The following is a 9,278-nucleotide window of genomic DNA, read 5'->3' as shown; positions in this document are numbered from 1 at the left end:
CGATACCCACTTTCAAACTCCGCAGGCACCATGCACACACGTGATTCACATACATAAATGCAGGCAAAATGCTTATATACACAAAATAAATAGATCTTGTTTGACAAATACATATGAGCATCCAAAATATGTACCTTACTGATGTAGGAAGTGTCATAAGGAGAAAACACAGGACTGTGCCAGGGATGTGGTTCAATTTGCAGTGATGGTAATTTAAGCCTTGGGCCTCGCTTAGGCAAACACTGTACCACTAAACTATATTTAATTTCTTTTCTCTTTTTTTCTCCTCCTTTTTTTCCTTTTCCCATCTTCTTATACTTTCTTGTCAAATGTCTTTAGAGCACATGCTTTCATTTCTTTTTGATTTATTTTGTCTTTCGAGATAGGGTTTCTGTGTAGCCCTGGCTATCCCGGAACCCGCTTTGTAGTCTAAACTGGCCTCAAACACAGATTTATCTGTCTCTGCCTCTCGAGTGCTGGGATTAAAAGCCTGTGCCACCATGTCCGGCTTATTTCTTTTTATTTTATGTACATTGGTGTTCTTCCTGGACGTATCACTGTGTGACAGTGTAAGATCTCTTGGAACTGGAGCTACAAAGGAGGAGGTCTAAGGCAAACTCTATGTAAGCTGCCATGTGGATGTTGGAAATTGAACCTGGGTCCTCTGGAAGAGGAACCAGTGCTCTTAACCATGGCACCATCTCTCCATCCCTGGAGCACATGCTTTCTATGTTGCAGTTTTCTGACCCTTTTGAGTTTTTGATGAAGCAGTGTCTTCTGGTCTTTGCCACAAAGGACAGGGACCTTCCAGGCTGGAGCCTCTTTACCTGGGTTCCCTCTCCCTCTCCCTCTCCCCCTCCTCCCTCCCTCTCTCTCCTTCCTTCCTTTCTCTCTCTATCTCTTTAGTTCTCTCTCTTTCTTCCTCTCTCATTTCTCTCTCTCTCTCTCTCTCTCTCTCTCTCTCTCTCTCTCTCTTCTCTCTCTCTCTCTCTCTCTCTCTCTCTCTCTCTCTCTCTCTCTCTCTCTCTCTCTTTCTTCTTGGCAGTACTGTTGTTACAAGTTCAGCCTTAACAATAGGCGGTGCTTGGTGGGGGTGTTTCAGAATATCTAGTCTTTGAAATTCCTCCCTCCCCTTTTTTAGACAGGGTCTCATTATTATAAACTATCAAAAACCTGAGGTTAACATTTGTGTAATGCTGTTTCTTTTTAATCACTGAGTCACACCTCTAGCTCTGGGTACAATTCTGTTCACTGAACTATTGTCCTTTTCCCTTCCAGTCTAGTATCTCATATACTGCAATATAATTGTATGCCTCCTTCGTCTTCTGCAATCCATGATAGCCTTGTCTTTACTGACTTTTGACAAGTACAGCTCAGTAGTTCCAGGACAGGCTCCAAAGCTACAGAGAAACCCTGTCTCGAAAAACAAAAGCAAAAACCAAAGAGAGAGAGGAAGAGAGGGGGGGGGTACAGCTCAGTTATTTTGAAGAAAATAATGTCAATATGGGTTGAATGATGGCTTTTCACAATTAGACTAAGGTTATGAGTTTGGGACAAGAATTTCAGAGATGGGGCTAGGGAGATGGCTTAGCACTTAAGAGCACTTACTGCTCTTGAAGAGGACTTGGATTCAGTTTCCAGAACCCACATACTGGCTCACAACCATGTGAACTACTTCTAGGAAATCCATGGTCCTCTTCTTACCTCCACGGGCACCAGACACATGCATGGTGCACCTGTGTACCATTCATATGTATAAAATTACATTAAAGAATTTCAGAGATGATACACCCCTCTGATTATGAATCAGAGTTATGACAATGTTAATATGTTTTATTATTTTTTTCTGAATTTTTTAAAAAAATTGACACCTGGGTCTCATTTAACTCAGGCTGACCTTGAGTTAACTATATATCTGAGGCTTGCCTTGAAATCCTGATTCTCCTGCCTCCACCACCCAAATACTAAGACTATAGGCATGCAACACCAGGTCTGAATCCTGCATTTTTTGGTTGTTAATTAGCTTGTTTTATTTATTTATTTGTTTGTTTATTTATTTATTATTTATTTGCCCAGCATTGCAAACATACATTCTCTAAGTATGTACAATTATATAACAACTGAAACAACAATTAAATAAATCAACCTTACTAAAAAGGTCTTGCTCTGATCTTAGTCTTAGAAATAATCACTTTTTTAAGAAGACAAGTTTTTTCTATGTATCAGGACTGCCCTGAAACTCACTTTGTAGACCAGGCTGGCTTCAAACTCACAGAGATTAGCCTGCCTCTGCCTCCCAAGTGCTGGGATTAAAGACATCTGTCACCATACCTGGCTCATAATCACTTTTTTTTACACAGAAAAATTCAGTATTTTTATTTAAGTTAGTCATTCAGGGTGGTGGTTGAATAAGAATGGCCCCCCATAGGCTCGTATATTTGAATGCTTAGTCGTCAGGGAGTGACACTACTTGAGAGGGACTAGGCAATGTGTCCTTGTTGGATAGGCATGTACTTGTTGGAGGAAGTGTGCCACTGGGGGTGGGCTTTGGGGTTTCAAATGCTTAAGTCACACTCAGTTGCTCTCTCTTCTTGCTGTCTTCCTATCTGGATGCGATACTCTCAGCTATTTCTCCAGCACTGTATCTGCCTGCATGTTGCTATGCTTCCTGCCCTGGTGACCATGGACTAAACTTCTGAAACTATAAGCAAGACCTAATTAAATGCATTCGTTTAGTAGGTGTTGCCACGGTCATGGCGCCTCTTCATAGCAATATAAAACTGATCAAGACATTTAGCAATATTAAAATATGTTTTCAGCAGTACAGAGCAAACATATCAAAGCCTCACTATGGTCAGATAGCCAGAGAAAATAAAATAAAGATGAAGTGTGATCTTAATTAGTCTTATCAATAAAATATTGAGATGATCTAATCTAATGTAAAAGACTGTGTCAGATTAAAATGAAGATTCTTGTAGACCAGGTACATATCATACCTATTGTGAATAATGAAAAATTTGAGACCTTTTTTCTGGTGCATAGGTTATTGGCATTTGAAAGTGTCAGGGTCCAGCCTTGACAGGGTTCACATGTTCCAGGGTAGGGGTGTGAGGATTAGAAATATTAGTCAGGAGGAACAGAGATACCGAAAGAAAAGGAACAGAGCTACAGAATAGAACTCGGAGGGCTGGATTTGTCTGCATTTATTTTCCATACACTTATAGACCCCAGTCCAAAAGGTGGGGGTGAAGAAGGCAAAAGACTGCTTCAACATGATACAAAGAACAAACAGAGGAATTACCTCTTCAATACCTGAAACATCAAGCAACTATATCCCAAATTAAGCATTCTGTTGTTTAGGCAGGACATACACCTTAGACCAAGCATCCTGCGGGTAGGCACTGCTTGGGTCACACTTCCTGTCATATCCTTGAAGGAGCAGGAATAGGCTTGAATTCTTTGACCTGTGGTCAAGGTAGAACAGACCCTTTTTTTTTTTTTTTTTTTTTTTTGGTGTTTCGAGACAGGGTTTCTCTGTGGTTTTGGAGCCTGTCCTGGAACTAGCTCTGTGGGCCTCCACAAAAAAAGCTTAATTCAGCACTAGCTAGATGACTTAATGGGAAAGAGTGTCTGCTGTCAAGCCTGGAGATCTGAGTTCAATCCACAGAACCTATAAAGTGAAAAGATGGGACTGGAAAGATGGCTCAGGGGTTAAGAACATTAACAACTCTTCCAGAGGACCTAAATTCAATTCCCAACAACCACATGGTGACTCAAAGCTATCTAAAATGGGAACTGATGCCCTGTTCTGGCATGTAGGTATGTATATATGCAGATAGAGCACCATATACATAAAATAAAGAAATCTTTAAAAAAAAAGATCAACCTGACTGTCACTAGCTGTCTTCTGACAGCCAGTCAGGCATACAAGTGCTACAGGATGGAATACACACACTCACCCACATACATGCATGCAAACAGGAAACAAATGAATAAAGTAAAAAAAAAACATGAAAAACAACTTTTATCTAGTTATATGTAAAGTGAGAAACAAAGAGAATAAAATTGAAAAATATCCATAAGGTTACAGGTCAAAGGATTTTTCTGACCACAAATCCTCAGTGTGGCTCAACTCTTTAGGTGCTTTCATTGCACCCTGTATTTAATTAGGGTTGCTTGTGAGGACAGGAGTGGTTTACTTGAGCAAGGGCAACTTAAGGTAGCGACACCACTGAGGAATCTAACACCCATTCCCCTACCAACAATTAATTGCCTATAGTTCCCAAGGAAGGATGGGGCCTACTATGCTCCCTCCACATCTATGATGGGTTATTAACATTTTCAGTCTTGTGTGTGTGAGTTCATGAGTACTGTAGTCATGTCATGTCCAAAAAACAATGTTACACCACATCCTCCCCATCCTTCAAGATCTTTCATTCTTCCATGATGTTTCCACAATGATGCTCCGTGTGTGTGTGTGTGTGTGTGTGTGTGTGTGTCCATCCCATTTAGGATTGAATTTTCAACAGTCACTTAATCTCATCACTTTAACTTGCTTGAATCTCTGCATGCACCACTGCCCACTGAGTTCAAGACCAGCCTGGTCTACATAGAAAGTTCCGATTGCATAGAGAAACCCATGTCAACAAATAAATAAACAAAAATAAGCATATATATTTAATAAGTAGTTTGACAACATATCCATTTAGTAAAAACAACAGTGATTGGTTTTCCACCCCTCAAGATCTATGTTCCCTGCCGATAGAAACAATTACTTAGCAGTGGGATTTTTGTTTAATAACTCATGAACTATGGGAGCAGAATTAGCCATGAATGCAGAGTACTTCTCTTCAAACTCTTTTTTGTTTGGTTTGGTTTTTTGAGACAGGGTTTCTTTGTAGCTTTGGAGCCTGTCCTGGAACTAGCTTTTGTAGACACAGTGAGTGTCAGGACAACCAAGGCTACACAGAGAAACCCCATCTTGAAAAACCAACCAACCAACTAACCAACCAACAAGAAAGAAAGAAAGAAAGAAAGAAAGAAAGAGGGAGGAAAAGAAAAAAAAGAAAAGAAAACCCCCTCACAAGTGTGCACCAGCACCAGGGTTTTACTTGATTCCGGATATAGTCAAGCTGACAACCATCAAGAGTGGCCATCACACAGGCAATCAGATACTCTCTTCTGGTCTCCCTCCCAGGCCCCAGGCATATACACAAGTAGTGCACAGATATACAAGGAGCAAAATAACCATACACATAATATGTTTTTTTTAATTTATTAAATATGACAGAAACACTTTATTTTTTAATATTTATTTATTTATTATGTATACAATATTCTGTCTGTGTATGTGCCTGAAGGCCAGAAGAGGGTGCCAGACCTCTTTACAGATGGTTGTGAGCCACCATGTGGTTGCTGGGAATTGAACTCAGGACCTTTGGAAGAGCAGGCAATGCCCTTAACCACTGAGCCATCTCTCCAGCCTCCTTTTTTTTTTTTTGAAGACAGGGTTTCTCTGTGTAGCCCTGGCTGTCCTGGAACTAATTCTGTAGACCAGACTGGTCTTGAACTCAGAGATCTGCCTGTCTCTGCCTCCCAAACGCTGGGTTTAAAGGCATGCACCACCACCCAGCTTGTTTCAGTTCTTTTTTTTTTTCGAGACAGGGTATCTCTGTAACTTTTGGAGCTTGTTCTGGAACTCACTCTGTAGACCAGGCTAGCCTCCTACTGAGATCTGCCAGCCTCTGCCTCCTGAGTGCTGGGATTAAAGGCGTGCGCTACCACTGCCTGGCTTTGTTTCAGTTCTTAAATAATATTAGTGGGGTTTGGAGAGATGGCTCAGAGGTTAAGAGCACTGGCAGCTCTTCCAGAGGTGCTAAATTCAATTCCCAGCAACCACATCTAAAATGAGGTCTGGTGCCCTCTTCTGGCATGCAGGCAGAACACTGTATACCTAACACATTAAGAAATCTTTAAAATATATTAGTGACAGGTTCAGAAAGATGGCTCAGTGGGTTCAGTTACATGTTTCCAAGCCTAAGCAACTGAGTTTGACCCCTCGAACCAGCATGGTGCTAGGAGAGAACCGACGCCTGGAAGCTGTCTCTCAACACCACAGGGAATCCATAGCATGAACACACACATATAAGCACATGCCAAATGAATAAATAGCTAAATTAAATTAACAACACTAAAGATGGGGCTGGAGAGATGGTTTATTTAAAGAGCATTTGTTGCTTTTGCATAGGACCCAATTTCTGTTCTCTGCACCCACACGGTGGCTTATAATCATCTTTATTCTAGTTCTGGAGGACCCAGTTCCTTCTTTTGACTTACAAGGGCACCAGGTATTCATATGGTGCACATACATACATGCAGGCAAAACACTCACACACAAAAAACAAAATATTAAATGCTAGAGAGACTCTTAGAGCTCCTCTCTACTTATCAGTCAAGAATTTCCATAGTTGTTAATATTGAGAAAGTGTTTCTTCTTATTTATTTTTCTTTTTGTTTTCTGACACAGATTCCGTGTGTAGTCAAGGCTGGCCTTTAACTCTTGCTAACTCTTTTGGCTCAGTTTCTGAGTGCTAGGGTTACAGGCTTGCATTACTATACATGGCTATCTGATTCCTGTGAATTCAGGGCTTGTGGTGATTTCCAGTCTGGCCAGGTCCAGGACCCTCCTTCCACTCAAATCCTCTTCCACCAGCCTCCTCTAGAACTGGGAACTGTTAGAGAACAGCTCCCAAACGCAATCAAGGTTTTTCATGCCTTGGGGTATTAGTATTTACTTGTCCCAGAACCTCTGCCTGAGAGGCAGAAGGGTCTTGAGACAGGGGGATAGGTTAATGTCCTTCAGAGATCAGCATGGTAGTGTCTAGAGTGGCCAAAGAGACCAAGAAAGCCTTTAGGAGGTCCCAGGATCAAAATAACATTCTGCTCTCAGCCTTTTTCCTTTTCTTCTTTATTTCGTTGTTTGTTTGTTTCTTCTTCGTCTTTTCTTCTTCTTCTATGTTGCTTGCTCACTTTGAGGTCTCCTACACTGGTAAACTCCTGCAACACCGAGGCTGGATCGTTCTCAAAGATCCTTCTCCTCTTCTCTTTCTTTGCTTTTTTCTTGTTCTTGGTTTTCTTCCTTTTTTTTTTTTTGGAGACCTGGTCTCACCTGGAACTCATTATGTAACCCAGTCTGGCATGGAAGTTGCAATGATCTTCCTGCCTGAGCCTCCCAAGGGCTAGGGTTACAGGTGTGAGCCACAGTTTCCGACTGCTCTGTCTTCTTCACAAATAATCCCGGTCAGCTCTGGGACTAATCCTTCAGACTTTCTTACCTTCCCCTAGTAAGACCCAGACCCCTCCCTCAAATAATACCTAAGACCAACTCTGGGGGTTGTTCTTTCAGGATTGGACTCCCGAATATTCAGGTCAGCCACCCAACCTCTAAGCGTCACCCATTTCTCAAGCTCTGCTTACAATGCCGGCCACATATCCAACCCTCCCCCTTCCCAGGCTCTGACTCTCAGAAATGACATTTGAAGCCCTCCACCCCATTTGTTGTTGTTGCTGTTTTCACATTCTATTTATTTATTTGGCACATGTATATCTGTATGGGCATATGCCACAGTATGTGTATTTTTTTTCTTCTTCTGACATGTGGGTCCCAAAAGTCAAACTCAGATTGTCAGGCTTGGTGGCAAGAGCCTTTTCTAGGTGAGCCATCTTGTAGCTACACTTTCTTTTTTCTTTTAAAACAGATTTTCACTATCTAGCTCAGGCTGGTCTTGAACTCAGGAACCTCCTGAATCACCCTCTCAAGTGCTGAGATTACAAGAGTGTGGCCACCACACAGGACTGTGATGCCCCACTAACTTGAATCACCATCTGGCCCGGTACCCACAATAAATTCCCTTCCTGCCCCCCTCCTGTTTATGAGACAGGGTCTCACTGTAGCCCAGGATGCCTTGGAACTAGTGGCCGTCCTCCTGCATCAGCCTTTTGAATGTTAGAATCACAGGTTTGAACACCCGGCTCAACAAATGTTCTGAGGATCCCCTCTCACAGAAATCCTAAGGAATATGTGGAATACACTAGGGTAAACGCCAAGGTTTCTCCCCTTCAAAATCCCCCCTAAGCTTTATCTCCCAAATCACATCCCCTTGACTCATCTAGGGACATAACAATCATGGGTCTTCATTTACAAAATGCCCTTCTACTCTGACCCAGACCCAGGAGAGGCTCCTATCCCTGTCACCATACTTATTTGAGGTTTGGGTGCAATGTGACATCTAACAGCTACCAGTTTCTAAACCTTCCACTGTAGATGGAGACTGCTTGTTTGTTCCCAGCCACACAGGCCCAAAATAATCACACAGAAACTGTATTAATTAAAACAATTCTTGGCTAATCACTTAGGCGTATTGATTGCTAACTCTTATATCTTAAATTAACCCACTTCTATTATTCTATAATTTATCATGAGGCTTGTGGTTTACCGGTTAGGTTCCCTGGCATCTGTGTCCTTCAGCTGCTACCTGGCATCTTCTGACTCCACTTACTTTCCCTCAGCATTCAGTTTAGTTTTCCCTGCCTAGCTCTATTCTGCCGCACCATAGGCCCAAGCAACTTCTTTATTCATTAACAAATAAAAGCAACACATACACAGAAAGACCTCCCACATCATCTGACTGCCTGACTGCATACACCCAGCAAATCTGGAAGCCCGTGGGTTGGAATGGTCACCTGCTCTAGAGAGTGCTTGCTTAGTATGCAGAGTAAGAGGGGTTTGGTCCCCAGGACCAGATAAAACTGTGTGTACCAGTACCATCTTGTAATGCTGGCACTTGGGAGGCAGAGGCAGAGGGTTCAAAAGTTTAGGCCTTCCTCAGCTCTATAGTAAGTTTTAGGCCAACCTGGGCTATATGAGACATCTCAAAAACAAACAAACAAACAAACAAACAAACCAAACTTGGGCAACTTTAACATTCAATTAATTATTTCTGGAGCTCTCTCTCTGTTCCTGAATAGCTAGAAGATGTTAGATTTCCACCTAGGGGGGACCTGCTTCTGCCTGGGGCAACCTGCTTCGCCCAGATAGTCCCAGAAAATAGGGCTTACCCACCTCCACCCTCTCCAGGTCTGGGAAATCCCTGATTTACTCTTCAGATGGTTTTGTTTTGTTTTGTTTTGTTTTGGGTCCTTCCTTCCTTCCTTCTTTTTTTTTTTTTTTTTTTTTTTTTGGTTTTTCGAGACAGGGTTTCTCTGTGGCTTTGGAGCCT

The sequence above is a fragment of the Alexandromys fortis genome, unplaced genomic scaffold, assembly GCF_014885135.2.
Source record: "Alexandromys fortis isolate MF-2015 unplaced genomic scaffold, M_Fortis_MF-2015_v1.1 scaffold_83, whole genome shotgun sequence".
Taxonomy (NCBI): domain Eukaryota; kingdom Metazoa; phylum Chordata; class Mammalia; order Rodentia; family Cricetidae; genus Alexandromys; species Alexandromys fortis.
This window is presented reverse-complemented; position numbering follows the sequence as displayed.